The sequence below is a fragment of the Ovis canadensis genome, chromosome 24 (genome assembly GCF_042477335.2).
Source record: "Ovis canadensis isolate MfBH-ARS-UI-01 breed Bighorn chromosome 24, ARS-UI_OviCan_v2, whole genome shotgun sequence".
Taxonomy (NCBI): Eukaryota; Metazoa; Chordata; class Mammalia; order Artiodactyla; family Bovidae; genus Ovis; species Ovis canadensis.
In genome coordinates, this window is record NC_091268.1 from 13,831,560 (window position 1) to 13,850,682 (window position 19,123).

Consider the following 19,123-nt stretch of genomic DNA (forward strand, 5'->3'; position numbering starts at 1 on the left):
TTTATTCTATTGCACATCCTAAATCTATGCACATGAATGTTAAAGCCTTGGCAGAGTACATTAAAAGTTATTAAAAGCACCTAGCAAAGTACCTATCCATTAAGCATTCAACAAATTTTAATTTCTGGGCCTTTTTTAATGTCAATGATCTGCAAAATTTATTAATTTGTTTCATATTTTACAATAGATATAATCCTCTCTACATAGAAAAATCATCATACTATTGGCTTTATGAACAGTCTGTTATTCTCCTCTTCATCAAATTCATCATGGCATTTTTCACCTCTATGTTTCTCACTGTATAAATGATAGGATTTAACATAGGAGTGAGGATTGCAAAGAATACAGCCAGCAACTTGTCCACAGGATAGGGGGCCACAGGACGCATGTAGGTGAATATACAAGGGACAAAAAAGAACACCACTACTGTAAAGTGGGAGGCACATGTTCAGAGGGCCTTGTGTCATTCTTCAGAGCCATGGAATTTCAGGGAGCTCAGGATGACTATGTAAGAGATGAGCATCAGGAAATAAATGAGCAAGCACATGGCCCCACTGTTGGCTGCCACCACCATACCTAGCTTGTAGGTGTCACTGCAGGCAAGTTTTAACAGTGGAAAGAAGTCACACATGAAATGATCGAAGATGTTGGTACCACAGAAGGTCAAGTTGACCATGAAAATAATCTGCACAGTGGCATGGATGATCCGCCTAGTCCAGGCCACCACCACCAGGAGCTGGCAGAGCCCCTGTCACATGGTGGTGATCTAGTGCAGAGGCTTGCAGATGGCTACGTAGCAGTCATACGCCATAATGATGAGGAGTATGATCTCCAATCCTCCCAGGAAGTGTTCCACAAAGAGCTGAGTCAGGCAGCCACCCAAGGAGATGGTTCTCCTCTGGTACAGTAGGTCAGTGATCAATTTAGGGGTGGTGACGGATGTGTAGGAGACATCTGTGAAGGCCAAGTAAGTGAGAAAGAAGTATATGGGAGCAGAAAGTGTGGGACTGAGGGAGATGGTAATGACAATGAGCAAGTTGGCCAGAACAGTGAATAGGAAAATAAATGAAAAGACAATGAAGAGTATTTTCTGCAAGAGTAGATTCTGTGTGAATCCCAAGAGAATAAATTCAGTCACATTGTTGGGAGGCATAAGAACATCCATTTAGGAAGTAATACCTTCTTGGGGCCTGAATTTCTTACAAAGGAATAAAAAGTGGCAACTGTTAATTAATCATGAAAGGTTTGTGGCCTGAATTTCTTAGAACAAAACGGAGCAGTCGCTATAGCTGTGACTCAAGTCCTTGAAACTTTTACCCCGGTAATTGTTTCAAATCATTCTTATTTTTTTCATGATGCTTTCCATCTCTTCAGATACCCAGCACCTGTCACCTGTTAAAACATCTGGAGGGAAACACATGATGTGTAATATACTGAGAAAACACTAGGCTCCCTACATGAGACCTGGATTCTCCTGATTTCAGCTACTTGCAACTCTGCCATGTCATCTCAGTGTTCCTTGATTTCAAGTCCTCCTTTATGTATGTGAGGTTACAAACTGTAATTCTCAGATGTATCTCAAAAGCTGAGAGGTGTCCCACAGTGTTTAGAGCTATTCTCTTTTCCTTGAGAATTTACATTTGAATTCTTAGATCTAATTGTGGAAAGAAAGACACATCAACAAATCTATCACAAGCAGGCAGTTTAGGGAAATGGACATAAGTCCTTAGCAACACACTGTCCCTTTTACCTACTGGAGCGCACATGCTATTCAAGTGTGTTTACTCACTGTACCTACCACAATGCCTGGCAGGATGTCTGGAGTGTCTGAAACCTGTTAGATGATGAGTAAATGCTTTCTGAGCTGTCATTGTTCATGGGTAATATTACACTTTCCTCACCAGACTATAAACCCGGAGGAATTCAAGTGTTCTTGTCCTCCAGCTCTGTTTATCATTACTCTTTATGAAAAGCATAAATAAGCCTTTGAAAGGAAGCTGCATTCCATTTTAATAATGTCTGACATACTTTATGGGGTAAGTATGAAAACATTAATTGCCTCTAGGAAAGAGTATATTACTGGGTCATTTTATTTTCAGGATAATTACAATATTTATTAATTAATATTTTTAATTCTTCAAAATCCTGTTCCACATACAATTTAACATAGTTACATTGAGTAAATTTACAGCTTCAGTAGACATATAAAAAACTGTGACATAGGTGTGCAATAAAATAAGATCTATCAAGCAAAGCAACTCATTGTTTTCAAAGTTTTAAAAATAGAGATTTGATGTGAAAAATAGAAAGAAAGACTCTGCTGGATGAGATAAAGTACTATGCATATATACCCAAACATATATAAAATCTGTTACTATAAGTAATTGTTAATATTACAAGTTCATTCATTCAACAAGTATTTACTGGATATTACTATGTGTAGTAATGTATATGTGTTCACATAGAGTCATAAAAAGTGTGCCTGACAAATGTCTTTGTAATCCCTTCCCTGACATTTCATCACCAAACAGCAGCAAAACATCCATCCTTGATACAAATCACCCTCCCACTCCATTATGTTTCTGCTACAGGCATTCCCCTGCCTTCTCCCATCTTCCCATAGCATCCATCATCAGTCATTCTTGGTTACAGGATACTGCATTACTAATATGATGAGGACAGGTGAGACATAAATTTTCCAAAGAAAAGAGAAAATATAAATATCATAATAATATAAAAATTATTCCTTTTTCCAAGATGAAAATTATATACATAAGTGAAAACAAAGTACAGCAGCTTCATTGTATTTCCTTATTCTGAGGTGGAGTTTCTCAGCAGATCATAAAAAGTAAAGTGAATAGAAAGTAAGAATTAGACATAATTAATAAAAGTTATTCAGACATAATTGTGAAAAAATAGAAATTAGTTTGTCTTTTTTTTTCATTGACTCCAAAATACTCTTCCTAGAAATAATCTAATGGAAAATATTTTAAAAACAGAAAAATTAAATGTTCAAATATGTTCAACACAGTTATTAAGAGCTGTGGAACAGATGTGTATAACGGACTTTTGGACTCAGAGGGAGAGGGAGAGGGTGGGATGATTTGGGAGAATGACATTCTAACACGTATACTATCATGTGAATTGAATCGCCAGTCTATGTCTGACGCAGGATGCAGCATGCTTGGGGCTGGTGCATGGGGATGACCCAGAAAGATGTTCTGGGGAGGGAGGTGGGAGGGGGGTTCATGTTTGGGAATGCATGTAAGAATTAAAGATTTTAAAATTTAAAAAATAAAAAACTAAAAATTAAAAAAAAAAAAAAAAAGAGCTGTGGAAAATTTAGAAACCACACAGAAGGCTCAACATTGGGGAAGTGGTAACTAAAATATATTGCATATTTTTGAATAATGTGTAGTTTAACACAGATGTTAAATAAATATCAGTAAGAAAAAGTCTGAAATATTTTTACTTCTAAATTGATAGCACTGTAGTTGAACCTATTTTTCTTGATGCTTGACATGCTTAAAAGAGATTTAAATCATAGACTGGTGGGTGTGAGAGGTGATTATATGATTTGTAAAATCCATTTAAACCTTATATTCTATGACTGTATGATTTCATGGTGAGGGGTGGATGGGGGTGGAATCTCACCCATGAACTTGTCTGACATAGGTCTACAGTGAGGACCCCAGGCAGCTGTTTGTGCACCAAGAAAAAGCAAATTTCAATATTAAAAGCTTCAACTAATTCAGATGCAGTAAGTGTTTTTTTGAGATATAAACAGTACCTGTGGAGAAGGCCTTTCTCTTGAGCCTTAAAAGTGCTACCACATATCCTGTTTGGCAGCAAAGTCTATGAAGTTACTTACCTGTGGCTTATTAAACCCAAGGGATATTTTACCATCATTACCAATTATCTCAAGTAAGGTAACTGAACATCAGAGAACTTCTATAGCGTACATCTTTGTGAACTTCATCTTGTTGTTTACATGAGAACAAAACGTGATGAGAGAAAAAAAAACAATTGATCATATATGAACTTAGATATTTAATAGCACATCTGCTGGATCATGGAAAAAGCAAGAGAATTCCAGAAAAACATCTATTTCTGCTTTATTGACTATGCCAAAGCCTTTGACTGTGTAGATCACAATAAACTGTAGAAAATTCTTCAAGAGATGGGAATACCAGACCACCTGACCCGCCTCTTGAGAAATCTGTATGCAGGCCAGGAAGCAACAGTTAGAACTGGACATGGGACAACAGACTGGTTCCAAATAGGAAAAGGAGTACATCAAGGCTGTATATTGTCACGCTGCTTATTTGACTTATATGCAGAGTACATCATGAGAAACGCTGGGCAGGAAGAAGCACAAGCTGGAATCAAGATTGCCAGGAGAAATATCAATAACCTCAGATATGCAGATGACACCACCCTTATGGCAGAAAGTGAAGAGGAGCTAAAAAACCTTTTGATGAGAGTGAAAGAGGAGAGTGGAAAAAGTTGGCTTAAAGCTCAACATTCAGAAAACGAAGATCATGGCATCTGGTCCCATCACTTCATGGGAAATAGATGGGGAAACAGTGGAAACAGTGGCAGACTTTATTTTGGGGGGCTCCAAAATCACTGCAGATGGTGATTGCAGCCATGAAATTAAAAGACGCTTACTGCTTGGAAGAAAATTTATAACCAACCTAGACAGTATGTTGAAAAACAGAGACATTACCTTGACGACTAAGGTCCATCTAGTCAAGGCTATGGTTTTTCCAGTGGTCATGCATGGATGAGAGAGTTGGACTGTGAAGGAGGCTGAGTGCTAAAGAATTGATGCATTTGAACTGTGGTGTTGGAGAAGACTCTTGAGAGTCCCTTGGACTGCAAGGAGATCCAATCAGTCCATTGTGAAGGAGATCAGCCCTGGGATTTCATTGGAAGGAATGGTGCTAAAGCTGAAACTCCAGTACTTTGGCCACCTCATGCAAAGTGTTGACTCATTGGAAAAGACTGTGATGCTGGGAGGGATTGAGGGCAGGAGGAGAAGGGGACGACCGAGGATGAGATGGCTGGATGGCATCACCAACTCAATGAACGTGAATCTGAGTGAACTCCAGGAGCTGGTGATGGACAGGGAGACCTGGCGTGCTGTGATTCATGGGGTCAAAAAGAGTTAGACATGACTGAGCGACTGAACTGAGCTTAAATATTGTGTCTGAATATTTAATATTGCATGTATAAACTATTAGTTGGGTAACTTTTTTTTATTATGATATTTTATTTTTTAATTGATCTACCATTCATGTCCATGAAAATAATTTTTCAAAAAGGAGTTTCTTGGATCTATACCAGGAAAGTCTGTTCCCAGAATATAAATCAGAGGACAGAATAGTTCAAAATCCTGAAAAGACAGCTACACAGATTCTCAAACTTGAAAGATAAAACAGAATGAAAACAGAAAGGATTATATGTGGATCATATCACTGTTGATCAGAAATCTAGCTGAGATGTCCTTTGACCTTTGATAGACTCAGGGACTAATATCACAAAAACCAGATACCTGCCAAAGTGTTCTCTTGGCAGCTTTATGCACTTGGATAGGTGCAAGAACATGCTCTCAAAAAACAAAGCACTCAAGAGCAGAGTTTATATGTCTCGTTGTTGTTCAGTCAATAAGTCATGTCTCACTCTTTGTGACCCCATGAACTGCAGCACACCAGGCTTCCCTATCCTTCAATATCTCCCAGAGGTTGCTTTAACTCATGTCCATTGCTTCAGTGATATCATCCAATCATTTCGTCCTGTCACTCAGAGGCAACATGTCTTAATCCAATCCTAAGACAGTTTTATACCAGGAAGGTATTTCTTATGTTATCTATCAGAAATAGAAAAGTTGAGGGAGTGAGATAATTTTAGTTCTAATAGAAGTATAAGCAAACATAACAATATTTATAACAAATTATTGACATGGGAAGAATCACAGAACTTGGAAACAGCTTTCAAATTACCTAAGTAAATTACTTTTAAAAATTTAAAGGTTATGGAATAAAACGATGGCATAGTGAGAATTAAAACCCACATCTCCTGATTCTGAAGCTAGTGTCCTAGATTTCTTTCTGATTAAAAGATTAAAAGCACTTTTTTATTTCTTCCACTGAGAAATACAGGAAACTTTATTTAATGTGTGTCAGGTATGTGGAGGCATTGATATTGCTAAGTACACGAAATGAATCCAATTAGAATTGAGAAAAGGATGAAGGCATATTTTAGGACTTAGTATCTATGCTGTGAGTTGAGTTCTAACAGGAAACATGTAATTCCAGAGCCTTAAATAAGATGTTTATAGTATAATATCTGATCCCCAAGTCTGATGTAGAGCAGCTGTGAAGAGAAAGACAACTTTTAATTAACCATTTAAGTCAAGAACATACAGCTTACAGAGAATCAGATTAGCATTTATTATACAAAGCAAAATCATCTGTTTACAAAATGTTAAACATTCATTTTGCTAAAAAAAAAAAAAAAACCAACAAAAAAAAAACGTACCCAGACATTTTAATGTAATGCAGGCAGCCTCTGGGCCCTGACGTGATGTGAATGACTTAAATATGTATTTCAATTATTGAAGGAGGCCAAGTGATCCAGAGACTGCGGTTGAACAATTTAATTTTTCAGTTCAAAATGTGATCAGAATATACAAAATCAACCATATGGCACAATTATAGTATACGTTAACAAATTTCATTTTTCACAGATTTGAAAATGCAGCTATGATCATGTGTGTGAGAATTTAAGTTAATTTTGTATCAGATTCCACTATAGAATCTTAACATAGTATGATTACATCTATAAGAGATTGAAGCTATGCAATTCTCTTGGTGTTTAAGATCTATAAACTATTCCACTGGGATAAGCATTAGTTCATATAGCTGTTTCAGGAATAAGTAGTTTAAGTAACCCAAAGAAAATTATTTTTTAGTGGTTATCACTGATATTGAAAATATTCTTTGATTCTCTAAAAAAAAGAATATCATGTCCTACATGACCTCTTCCAACTAAGGTCACATTTTTACTGCAAAATTTCCTCATGGTATTTTTCATTTCTCAGGGTGTAGATTAAGGGGTTCACCATGGGAGTTATGAAAGTTAAAACCGCAGTTGTTCTATGAAAGTTGAGTTTTAAGCCAACTTTTTCACTCTCCTCTTTGACTTCCCTCAAGAGGCTCTTTAGTTCCTTTTGCTTTCTGCCATAAGGGTGGTGTCATCTGCATATCTGAGGTTATTGATATTTCTCCCTGCAATCTTGATTCCAGCTTGTTCTTCATCCAGCCCAGCATTTTGCATGATGCACTCTGCATATAAGTTAAATAAGTAGGGTGATATTTAATGGAACGTTTTAGATTTTTAGGTAAGAAACAGAAAATATAATGGCCAATAGGAAATGTTAAAAATAGAAACCATGTAAAAAGGAATGTGTAGAATAAAACTTCATTCCACACCAAACCAGATTCTCCCAGTTGTTCCAGATGCAGTCACTCTATTCCTAAAATTCTTTAAGCAAAATTTTTTTGTGAAAATACGTGCATATACGGATTTGTGATCATGTCTGTCTGTATACCTGTTGCATTTCACTAGTCTTCCTCAAAATCTTTACATATCAGGCTCTATAGACCTAACTCATTCTGTTTCCTTATACTGTTTAAGTGTTATATGAAAATACATTAAAATTAATGTATCTAGTTCTCTTCATATTTTCCTATTTTTTATATGATGATAACCAATTCTACAATAAGTCTTTTTTTTTTCTTTTTTTTTATTTTCTTTTTTATTTTATTTTTTTTTTAAATTTTAAAATCTTTAATTCTTACATGCATTCCCAAACATGAACCCCCCTCCCACCTCCCTCCCCATAACATCTTTCTGGGTCATCCCCATGCACCAGCCCCAAGCATGCTGCATCCTGCGTCAGACATAGACTGGCGATTCAATTCACATGATAGTATACATGTTAGAATGTCATTCTCCCAAATCATCCCACCCTCTCCCTCTCCCTCTGAGTCCAAAAGTCCGTTATACACATCTGTGTCTCTTTCCCTGTCTTGCATACAGGGTCGTCATTGCCATCTTCCTAAATTCCATATATATGTGTTAGTATACTGTATTGGTGTTTGTCTTTCTGGCTTACTTCACTCTGTATAATCGGCTCCAGTTTCATCCATCTCATCAGAACTGATTCAAATGAATTCTTTTTAATGGCTGAGTAATACTCCATTGTGTATATGTACCACAGCTTTCTTATCCATTCATCTGCTGATGGACATCTAGGTTGTTTCCATGTCCTGGCTATTATAAACAGTGCTGCGATGAACATTGGGGTACATGTGTCTCTTTATGACCCAGCAATCCCACTTCTGGGCATACACACCGAGGAAACCAGAATTGAAAGAGATACAATAAGTCTTTATGAAATTTTCTAAATGTGAAATCTTAGAAGTGGAATTGTTGAGTCAACCAGTATATACATTTGAAATATTGATGTTCATATTTCCTGCCAAAATAGCATATATGACCTTCAAAGTCACTACTCCCCTAATTCTGGAATGTGTATATTTGATCACATTGTTAACAATCAGTAATTGATAAGCATTGCTGGTATATGACAGTTTTAAAAATGCTGTTGTGTTTCATTTGTATGCTTTAAATACAAATATATAGATTTACATTTTGGCATCTCTTCACATCTTAAAATCATGGAAATACCTTTTCATGGTTTGCTTGTGAATGGATTTCACATGTTTTATTTGACTGCTGATCTTTTCCCATACTATTCTTATGATTTAATTAAATACCAAGGAAAGCATCCCATTTACCATGTGTGTTGAATTATTATTTTTTCAGTTGATGCTTTGTTTGATCTGATTTATATCCATAGGGTACAGGATATCCTAGGCCATGTACAATTATATTGACATTTGTGTATTTAAATCTGTCAATATTTTAATTTCTTTTATGATTTACTAAGAAAGAATTTACGAATTAAAATTTTACCAAAATATTCTCCCATATTTGTAGACTTTTAATTTTTAAGCATTTAAAAATATATTTCATATGTAAATTTTGACCCATCTTCACTATGATATAAGGTAGTAAGTAGGGATTAAACTTTAATTGTTTTTGAAAATGGCCATTTTTATGGATGTATTATATAGATATAGAGATAAAATATATGATATATATGTAGATGTATAATAGATAATCAATGTATAATATATAATATAGATGTATATTTTTCCTCATTACTTGATATTCAGACTTCGTATTGTACAATATGCTATGTGTTTGTATAAAAAGACAGGGCTCTACTGACTTCTAGTGATCTCTCTCTCTCTTGTTTTATTTTTTTAATTGAAGGATAATTGCTTTACAGAATTTTGTTGTTTTCTGTCAAACCTCAACCTGAATCAGCCATAGGTATACATATATCCTCTCCCTTGTGAACCTTACTCCCATCTCCTGCCCCATCCCACCCTTCTAGGTTGATACAGAGCCCCTGTTTGAGTTTCCCGAGCCCTACAGCAAATTCCCTTTGGCTATCTATTTTACATATGGTAATGTAAGTTTCCATGTTACTCTTTCCATACATCTTACCCTCTCCTCCCCTCTCCTCATGTCCATAAGTCTATTCTCTATGTCTGTTTCTCCATTGCTGCCTTGAAAATAAATTCTTCAGTACTGTTTTTCTAGATTCCATATATATGTGTTAGAATATGATATGTATCATTCTCTTTCTGACTCACTTCACTCTGTATGATAAGTTTTAGGTTCATCAGCCTCATTAGAGCTGACTCAAAGTTGTTCCTTTTTATGGCTGAGTAATATCCCATTGTGTATATGTACCTGACTTCTTTATCCATTCATCTGTCAATGGACATCTGTTGATGACATTGCTTCCAGGTTCTAGCTATTGTAAAATGTGCTGCAATGAACAGGGTCTTATGATAGCTTTATTCTAGTTTTTTAAATAATCTCCATACCATCTTTCCTAATGGCTGTATCAATTTACATTCCCACCAACAGTGCAAGAGTGCTCCCTTTTCTCCACACCCTTTCCAGCATTTATTGTTTGTAGACTTTTTGATGATGGCCAATCTGACTGGTGTGAGGTGATATCTCATTGTAGTTTTGATTTGTATTTCTCTAATTAATGAGCAATGATAAGCATCTTTTCATGTGTTTGTTAGCCATGTATATGTCTTCTTTGGAGAGATGTCTCTTTAGGTCTTTTCCCCATGTTTTCATTGGGTTGTTTGTTTCTCTGGCATTGAGTTGTATGAGCTGCTTGTATAGTTTGGAATTAATCGTTTGTCAGTTGTTTCATTTGCTATTATTTTCTCCCATTCTGAGGGTAGTCTTTTCACCTTGTGTATAGTTTCCTTTGCTGTGAAAAAGTTTTAAGTTTAATCAGGTCCCATTTGTTTACTTTTGTTTTTATTTCCATCACTCTTAGAGGTGAGTCATAGAGGACTGTGCTTTGACTTATGTCATTGAGTGTTCTGCCTATGTTTTCCTCTAAGAGTTTCAGAGTTTCTGATCTTACATTTAGGTCTTTAATCCACTTTGAGTTTATATTCGTGTATGGTGTTAGGAAGTGTTCTAATTTCATTATTTTACATGTAGCTGTCCAGTTTTCCTGGCACCATTTATTGAAGAGGTTGTCTTTGCCCCATTGTATATTCTTGCCTCCTTTGCCAAACATAAGGTACCCATAGGAACATGGGTTTGTTTCTGGGCTTTCTATTTTGTTCCATTGGTCCATATTTCTGTTTTTGTGCCAGTATCATACTGTCTTGATGACTGTTCAGTTCACTTCAGTTGCTCAGTCGTGTCCGACTCTTTGCGACCCCATGAACCACAGCATGCCAGGCCTCCCTGTCCATCCCCAATTCCCGGAGTTTACCCAAACTCATGTCCATTGAGTCGGTGATGCCATCCAACCATCTCATCCTCTGTTGTCCCCTTCTTCTCCTGCCTTCAATCTTTCCAAGAATCACTATCTTTTCAAATGAATCAGCTCTTCACATCAGGTGGCCAAATTATTGGAGTTTCAGCTTCAGCATCAGTCCTTCCAATGAATATTCAGTACTGATTTCCTTTAGGACTGACTGTTTGGGTATCCTTGCAGTCTAAGGGACTCTCAAGAGTCTTCTCCAATACCACAGTTCAAAAGCATCAATTCTTCAGTGCTCAGCTTTCTTTATGGTCCAAATCTCACATCCATACATGACTACTGGAAAAATCACAGTTTGACTAGATGTACCTTTGTTGGCAAACAAATGTTTCTAGTTTTTAATATGCTGTCTATGTTGGTCATAGCTTTTCTTCCAAGGAGCAAGTGTCTCTTAATTTCATGGGTGCAGTCACCACCTGCAGTGATTTTGGAGCCCAAGAGAATAAAGTATATTACTGTTTCTGTTGTTTTCCCATCTATTTGCCATAAAGTGATGGGACTGAATGCCATGATCTACTTTTTTTTACTGTTGAGTTTTAAACCAGCGTTTTCACTCCCTTCCTTCACCCTCATCAAGAGGCTCTTTTGTTCCTCTTCACTTTCTGTCATTAGGGTAGTATCATCTGCTTATCTGAAGTTGTTGATATTTCTCCAGCCATTCTTGATTCCAGCTTGTAATTCATCCAGCCAGCATTTTGCATTATGTGCTCTGCATATAAGTTAAATAAGCAAGGTGACCATATACAGCCTTGATGAATCGCTTTCCCCATTTGGAGCCAGTCCATTGTTCCATGTCTGGTTCTAACTATTGCTTCTTGCCTGCATGCAAGTTTCTCAGGCGACAAGCAAGGTTGTCTGGTACTCCCATCTCCTCAAAAATTTTCCATGTTGTGATCCACAAAATCGAAGAATCACAAATCATAGTCAATGAAGCAGAAGTAAATGTTTTTCAGGAACTCCCTTGTTTTCTGCTTAATCCAGTGATCTTGGCAACTTGAACTCTGTTTCCTCCTCCTCTTTGAAACCCAATTTGTACATCTGTAAGTTCTTGATTTATATACTGCTGAAACCTAGCTTGAAGGATTTTGAGCACAAGCTTGTTAGCATGTGATATGAGGATCAATTCAATTATGTAATACTCTTTTGGGATATATTCATGTTACAGAGGTACAGAATGAATTTCCTTTCTCCAACATTAAGTATACCCAGAAATATTTTGAGTTTATCTATCTGGGGTTATTTTAAAGGGCAGATATTTCTAAATCTCATATAGGTTCAATTGCTAATGTTCTCTAAAGATACTTAGTTATCTGTTAGAAATCAGAAGGTGGTGTAGCATCTGGGAAACTTGATTGAATGACTTTCAAGAACCCAAGGTAATATTTCTGTAAGCAATCTGTTACTTCAATTACTATTTTTCTGTTTACATATGAGTTTCAGCATCCTAACATATGTTTGTTGGCCACTGGATTTATTTTTTGTTAACTGCTTGTTTATATTTTCTTTATTTTCTTTATATCATATTAGTTAATCTCTTAGAAATATTTATTTTATATATTAACTCTGTGTATATCTTGTAAAATGTAAATAATTCCACAAACTGCTTTTGTCTATTGACATTGTGGTTCAGTTCAGTTCACTTCAGTCACTCAGTCCTGTTGGACTGTTTGTGATCCCATGGACTGCAGCACATCAGGCTTCCTTGTCCATCACAACTCCCAGAGCTTGGACAAACTCATGTCCATCGAGTCGGTGATATCATTCAAGCATCTCATCCTTTGTCATCCCCTTCTCTTCCTGCCTTCAACCTTGCCTAGCATCAGGGTCTTTTCCAATGAATCAGCTCTTTCCATCTGGTGGCCAAAGTATTCGAGCTTCGACTTCAGCATCCAGTCCTTCCAGTGAATATTCAAGACTTATTTCCTTCAGGATTAACTGGTTTGATCCTTTTGCAGTCCAAGGGACTCTCAAGAGTCTTCTCCAACACTACAGTTCAAAAGCATCTATTCTTCAGCAAAGCAATGATCAACTTAAAAAAATGAAATTGTTAAAGGCATCTATTTGAGAATTCAGTGAGTCATTCAAATGGTTCTTCCACCCCTTGAATGGAGAAAGTCATCTCCTTTATTAACTGGAAAATATATATGAAGTACTTCCCTGGTGGCTCAGTGGTAAAGAATCCATCTGCCAATGCAGGAGACTCGGGTTTGATTCCTGGGTCAGGAAGACCCCTCGGTGAAGGAAATGGCAACCCACTCCAGTATTCTGGCCTGGAGAGCCCCATGAAGAGAGGGCCTGGTGGGCTACAGTTCATGGGATCACAAAGTTTTAGGCACAGCTTAGCGACTAAACAACAAAACAGAATATGAAGTAAATATTGGTGTATTTTGTATTGAACCTTTATGTCTCAACTTTTATTTTTGTGTAAGTTATTAACTATATGTATAATTTAATTAGCTTCTAGATTGAAAACTAGTTGTGGATACTCATTTATTTAGTAATGTGTCCTTTTCCTACGTATGTCTCTAATCACCTCCTCATTTAGTCATACTCATCTCTTATGGGGTGAAAAGTCTGGTATAAACTCTGGTATAAAAAATTTAACTGTATATGGCAAAACTCTGGTACAAAAAGTTAACTGTAGGTAAAAATAAGAATGTGTCACGCACACTGAATGTATTTGTTACTAATCCTAAAGCTATAAATGGGCAGTCAATTCTAACAATGGACGATTTAGTCAATTCAACAAACTCTACAGGAAGGTTTTTTTCATTTATACAAAAACACCCCAAAATTAGAATCAGTCAACTAGAGAACCAATCTAATAGAGAAATTCTTCAAGATGAATAAAAGGCACAGGTGTTTGTGCCATTACCAGAAAAAAATAAAGTTCACCTTGTAACTTAATTTTCTCGGTTTTTATTAAAATCACACTTTAGAAAAAAGAATTCTTTCTTTTCAGAAGTGAAAAAAAAGCTAATCTTGAAAATGTATTTTTATTAAAATTAATGGGAGAAAGTCATTTTGGCTAATAGTTATAGTTCTAAGGCGAAAAAGAAAAGTGTTTTTAAATTTTTTTTTTTATTTTAGTTTTTTATTTTTTAAATTTTAAAATCTTTAATTCTTACATGCATTCCCAAACATGAACCCCCCTCCCACCTCCCTCCCCATAACATCTTTCTGGGTCATCCCCATGCACCAGCCCCAAGCATGCTGCATCCTGAATCAGACATAGACTGGCGATTCAATTCACATGATAGTATACATGTTAGAATGTGATTTTTAAGTGTTAAAATTATTCTTTCAGCACAGTAACTTTCTGTGGATGCATTATGCATTTGTATTTAAGACAATTCCTATTCTTCAAGTCAATGTCTATGTGTTTTCAGTTCAGGATATTTCAACAGGAGGAGATTCTGTGTTTAGCTAAAGATGTTTGTGTTTCTGCTTATTGTTATATTACTTAATACAGGAAAACCCAAAGTAACAATTCTGAAAAAAGGAAATTTTGATTCATTTACAGCTTCAATGGGAATGCTTGTGGTATTCTTCTATAAAAAATGTGTGCATTAAATATTATAACCCCTGCCTGTATGTCAGAGTCCTGACAGAAACAGATATTAGTCTTCAAAGAAACATCTGCAAGCTATTCACAAAGTTTTCAAGATTAAGAGGCTTTTTAAAATAATGATATACCTACGGCTAGCAACAGTGAGAAGTTACTAGTATCAAGCTATGAAGAGGCCAAAGGAGGAATTTTTTTTTTTTTAGAGGATGGTAATAGCTATAACTAAAGAATAAGGATCATTGACAGGAGCCTTGGCTTGACTAGAAAGGTATGATCATTCCAAATCGTGGCTCTTAAGGGAAAGTGCTAGGGGAATTAATACATTGGTGATCTTAATTTTCACTCTCAGATCTCCTGTTTGCTCCCATGAGTGGGACCCAACCAACAGCTAAATGGCAAGTCTGCTTGCCTGATGTAGTTTATAGGTATCAAATTCCTAGGGCCCAGAATAATTTGCAAAGATTAGAATTGCATCTGTAGGAGCAAATGTAGAATGTATCCTTAATGGTCAATCCTTTTTGCTCTTATCATTCACATTTTGACTATGGGACAAGAGGTAAAACCCTGCCCCAAACATGAGGAATGTACAAGTTCCTTACCTTCCTTACCATCAAATAATTTCAACTCAGACATACTCACACCTCATATCTACATTGAAATATGAGCCATCAATGTTCTTCATATGCAGTAGCAGGAGGAAAAAAGAAAAGTGGAAAGGGCTAAAGAAACAAATGGAATAGAACATGTTTCTGAGTGTTAGGGAAATGTAAGTTCAGTGAATTTCAGGATTATGGGCCCATTGCTTTGCTGTGATGCAATGTGAGATTGCATTTCTGTTCTATATATCACAGAGTGTATGTGTCAATCCCAATCTTCCAATTTACCCCTCCCCAACTATACCCCTCCCTATAACCATAAGTTTATCATCTACATCTGTAACTCAAATTCTGTTTTGTAGATAAGTTCATTTATAACCTTTTTTAGATTCTACATATAAGTGATGTGTGATATTTTTCTTTCTCTATTTGACTTACTTCACTCAGTATGACAATCACTAGGTCCATACATGCTGCAGCAAATGACATTTTGTTCATTTTGTGGCTTAGTAATATTTCATTATGTATATATGTCACATCTTCTTTATGAATTCCTTTATTGATGGACAGTTAGGTTGCTTCCATGTTCTGGCTATTGGGAATACTGCTACAATGAACATTGGGTGCATGTATTCTTTCAAATTATGATTTTCTTCAGATATATGCTCAGGAGTGGAATTGCTGGGTCATATGGCAGCTCATACTGAAAAGCAGAGACATTACTTTGCCAACAAAGGCCCGTTTAGTCAAGGCTATGGTTTTTCCAGTGGTCATGTATGGATGCAAAGTTGGACAGTGAAGAAAGTTGAGCACCAAAGAATTGATGCTTTTGAACTGTGGTGTTGGAGAAGATTCTTGAGGGTCCCTTGGAGTGCAAGGAGATCCAACCAGTCCATTCTAAAGGACATCAGTCCTGGCTGTTCATTGGAAGGACTGATGCTAAAGCTGAAGCTCCAGTACTTTGGACACCTCATGCAAGGAGTTAACTCATTGGAAAAGACTCTGATGCTGGGAGGGGTTGGGGGCAGGAGGAGAAGGGGTCGACAGAGGATGAGATGGCTGGATGGCATCACCGACTCGATGGACATGAGTTTGAGTGAACTCTGGGAGTTGGTGATAGACAGGGAGGCCTGGAATGCTGCGATTTATGGGGTGGCAAAGAGTCGGACACGACTGAGCGACTGAACTGAACTGAACTGAACCTACAAAGCAAGATGGCGGGGGCAGTTTATGCATTATAAGCTTCATCTTTTTCAATCATTTATTTTAAAAACGCATAAATTATCTATCTGTGTCCAATGTGTCATAGACATTGTGAATACCAAGTTGAATAAGGCATAGTTCCCTAACCTCAGTGATATAACACAAAATTCCTGACCCTTTAGTAAGTGCCTTTTTAAGAATATTCACACAAGTTTAGAATTAATATATATAAATTAAGCTAAAGTATAATAACAATCAAACTGAATATATTATCAGTCAAGCTGAAGTCAGAGAACACTTCCCAGAAGATGCTTTAAAGTAAATATAAGAGAACAAGAGAATATGAAAAAGGAATTCCTTAAAAATGGTACACCATTTATAAAGCCGCAAAGATATAATACTTGAGATCCATTAAGGCTGATTTCTATATTCATTGTGACTAGATAAAACTTTAAATAGAAGGTCACTGTGCTGAATTGTCTCAAACCTCATTGAGACTTCTTTCATAGGGTCTTCAGTTGAATATTCTTCATTTTCTACCCAAGAGATGCCAAAGCACTTTAAGTTTGCCTCCAGTCTGCATATTTCTTTTTATTTTCAACTTTGTTTTAAAATTCAACATAAATCTGTACAATGACTAAAAAAAAATATTACAAATGAAGCTTTGGAATCCAGCACCTGTTACACTTTGATAGTTTTGATGGACAATGGAAACAGCTATTAGATATTGTAAAACAACACACAACATCTCCAACTTTGGACATATGACTGGATATCAATTTAGTATATATAAAAATAAATTTTAAATATTCCATAATAAAAAGGGAGTTCCCTATGTCATTAAATGATACCACCTTCCATGTAATTGCTCAGACCCCTACCCGCCATCTGCCAAAGAAATACCTCACAATGTTCTTCACTCCCTATTGTTCTCTTGCTTAGGGATACCTTTAGCAACGAGTTGTCTCTATTTCCAAAATACATCACAAATTTGATCATTCTCTACCCTCCACTTTATTCCCGGCCCAATGCAATAGCCTCCTGCTATGCTTTTCCACTTTTATTCTGGGCTCCAAAAAAATATTCTCTTAAAGCAAATCACATGATTCTCTTTAAATCTTGTTCTAATCCTATCGCTACATTCCTCAAAACTCCTGCAGTGTATCGAATTGAACTCCCTGTGTTATATAGCAGTTTCCCATTCGTGAGGGTGGAGTGGGAGGGAGCTCTAAGAAGGATGATATATATGTGTACATATAGCTGGTTAACTTCATTGTACAGCAGAAACTAACACTATATTGTAAAGTCCTTATGCTCTAATAAAAAATAAACTCCTATGTTGGATTTCAATCATGTACTCACAATTTAATACATCACATTTAAATTTACAGCAACAAGAACTATAATCTTTATTTCAGTTGAAGAAACCTAAGGCAAAGAACATCCAGTTAATGTTCCCAAGGTCACACATTTTTACATGATAAAAGTGGAATTGAATTTAAATTTGATAACTTTCAAAGTAATTTCCTACATAATAAAGAAAATCACACAATTATGTAGTCTGCTTCCCACTGTTAGTATTACCTGTGGAGACTTGCTCATTATCTGCAAAATACGTTTTTAAATCACTCATTTGGATCTGGAATTCTTCTTTCATCCAGTTTGACAACAGAGGGCAAAAAGCTGCATTATTTCTTGAAGAAATAGTTTATACCACTCCAGTGGCTTTTCATTTTCTCCATGGAGTTTTCTGATTTTTCAAAATAATTTTTTTTAATTTGTACTCTAAGTTATTTAAAAGACATTTCACACACATACAGAAAAAAAAATACCACATTAGGATAATTTACCAAAAACACAAACAAATCCTACATTTACATAGTAAGATAGCAACCAATCATTTCACAGAAAAAGATTTCTCTAGTAACTGCTTTTCCTACTGTTTTCAAAAAAGAAAAAAAAAATCATTCAATCATTTATTTAGTTCTTGTTTTATCATGTTAGTAAGTCCAGAATAGTTGAGCTGAGAACTTGACAGAAATTCTTGTGCTATTCTCTCTTTTTATGCAATGCTTTAAGCCTAACAAAGGACCCCCTGAAAATTTTATATCAGTTCTTAAAAGGAGATCACCTTTGTCCTGATATTGGCAAAGATAACTAGACCTTTTATCTCTCTTAACCACATTGATCATTGAATCATAAAATTGGAGTGTGTCCAATATAGATTCTTGCTTAATTAAATTCACTGGGGTTTTCCACTATATGTTTAAAGTATCTGTACATTCAAAGATAATGTTACGTCAAATCATATAATTAGGGTCAAGAAGTGTAACATGATAGCTCAGCTGGTAAAGAATCTGCCTGCAATGCAGGAGAACCCAGTTCGACTCCTGGGTCAGGAAGAGCCGCTGGTGAAGGGATATGCTATCCACTCCAGTATCCTTGGGCTTCCCTTGTGGCTCAGCTGGTAAAGAATGTGCCTGCAACCTGGGAGACCTGAATTTGATCCCTGGGTTGGGAAGATCCCCTGGAGAAGGGAAAGGCTACCCACTCCAATATTATGGCCTGGAGAAGTCCATGGACTGTATAGTCCATGGGATCTCAAAGAGTCGGACATGACTGAGTCACTTTCATTAGCATATAGCTAGTGTAACATGGAGGAAAATATGGTCTTAGAACAATTATGAAGTTATTGCAACTCAAGAATAAAATATCAGCTCAGGCATTTTCTTCTAGTTCACCTAATTAAAG

The 19,123-nt window shown here is 36.2% G+C and overlaps 1 pseudogene; it reads right to left on the reverse strand.

Annotated features, from left to right (window-relative positions):
• Positions 1 to 229: 229 nt before the first annotated feature.
• On the reverse strand, positions 230 to 1,165 carry LOC138429698 (olfactory receptor 4C13-like; annotated as a pseudogene).
• Positions 1,166 to 19,123: the final 17,958 nt, after the last annotated feature.